This window comes from Ammospiza nelsoni, chromosome 4 (genome assembly GCF_027579445.1).
Source record: "Ammospiza nelsoni isolate bAmmNel1 chromosome 4, bAmmNel1.pri, whole genome shotgun sequence".
Lineage (NCBI taxonomy): Eukaryota > Metazoa > Chordata > Aves > Passeriformes > Passerellidae > Ammospiza > Ammospiza nelsoni.
This window is the reverse complement of record NC_080636.1, coordinates 24,057,579-24,059,552: the sequence shown is the minus strand read 5'-3', so window position 1 is coordinate 24,059,552 and position 1,974 is coordinate 24,057,579.

The window sequence follows — 1,974 nt, the reverse complement described above, 5'->3', positions numbered from 1 at the left end:
GGCCAACCAGCCCCCGCGGCAGCGCGGAGCCGGGCACGCCGGGGACAGCGGGGCAGCCGGGGAGGCACCCGGGGACAGGACAGGTGCCGGGGTGGCACCCAGGGACGGGACAGGTGCCGGGGTGGCACCCGGGGACGGGACAGGTGCCGGGGTGGCACCCGGGGACGGGACAGGTGCCGGGGTGGCACCCGGGGACGGGACAGGTGCCGGGGTGGCAGCGCCGATACCGAGCGGCCCGGCAGGCCCGGGACACAGCGCGGTGCTGCTGCGGGGAAAGAAACGCGGCATAAAAGGTGCTCCCAAAGGAAACGCACTCTGAGATTTACTTTTCACTTTTTTTTCTTTTTTTCTTCTTTTTTTTTTTTTCTTTTTTTATGCCCTATGTTGTTTGGGAGGGATGAAGGCACCTCCTTGCCCCAAACACCTATTCATATTCATGAGAGCGCGGGTAAATAAAGACAAATCCCTGCTGTAGTAACACTTAGATTCACATCATTCTTTGGTGCCCTTTAGATTTGGGGGACAGAAGACAGATGTTTGCAGCGCTTTTCTCTTCTTGTCTGCTGACCATAAAGGGACAACCATTTAGAGCTCGCAATTTGTTTCCATCCTCGCACTAAAACCGTGTTCACATTTATTTTCATTTCGACGGTGCACAAAAAAGTGTCCACGGGCCATCAAAGGCCGTTCTTTATCAAATACACATTGTACAACATGCAACCGCAATAAAACTATCAGACCTGGCCATAAAACTATCACCCGGATCCTCAGCGGCTCAAGAATCTGCTGCTTTGTTTTATTACCCACCGGTAACTCATAGTGACATGCCCCCCCCCGCCCCGACCCCGCCGCAAAAAAATAAAAAGGAGACTTCAGTCATTGCTGTAATTAAGTACCGCTTTGGAGCGTTTTTAATGTATAATAAACCACCTCAAAGCACAGAAGCCTGTAGATTCCCCGTGCTCATCCGCTGGCTTTGAATTAAACTACTTAGTCTGGCAAATACTGTTCGAGCCTAAATGCCCCTATAAAGACTTTATGAGTTTGTTACTTTAATTGTCGACTTGTTACAGAGCACATAAAGGGGGTAATGAATGCAATAAAACTAATTATCTACACATTGAAATCATGTAAAATATCCAATGTTTGTTTACACAACAGTGAGATTCCACTCAGCATTTCCTATGCTACCCACCCAGAGGAGAGATTTAATGAAATACGACTTAACGAAATGAAAATTACATCATCAGCAAGCCAACTCCACGCAGATCCCCGGCGCTGCCCTGCCCTCTCCGCGGCGGGCGGCGGCAGAGCGGAGCCTGCGCGGGTGCGGAGCGGCCCGCGGCAAGAAGAGGTCGCCGCTCCCGAGGCCGGCGGAGAAAAACGCCGGACCAAAGCGAGATCCTCCTTCTCCAGTTTCGGAAACTCTGCATGTGTCGCGTCGTGGTTGGAAACAGGTTTCCAGAAGCCCCCCGTCCCGACCGCGTATTTTAAGTGTGGCTTGGGTTTGCATCTTCTCCCCGCTCACTTCTCGCCCTCCCGGAGGAAGAAAAAGTAGGTGCAAAACTGAATGCGCTTCATCGCACTCGCATCCCCCATGTACCCTTCTCGATTCGCCTTTTCCATTCCAATAAAAACGATAATAACGATCAATAACAATAAAGACAATTTAATCCAAGCCTTACGTGTGGGCGAACAAATAAAAACAGGGACACCAAGCCCAACGAACGCATCTGTTTAGCATCCAGATGTTTTGCATTCGAGGGCTTTATTCGTTGCCTTGTGCAAAAGAAAAAAAAAAAAAGAAAAAAAATCCCAGCACCTAGAGTGTCGGTCTGGAGACCCTAGGAGAGAACACAAACAACGAAACGTGGTGCTCCAGCCTTCGAGGAGAAATGCGATTTGTAAGTTGCTGGGTTTTTACCCCTGAACCAGGTGTATAATAAAGAAACACTGTCCCTCTTCCCATTAAAA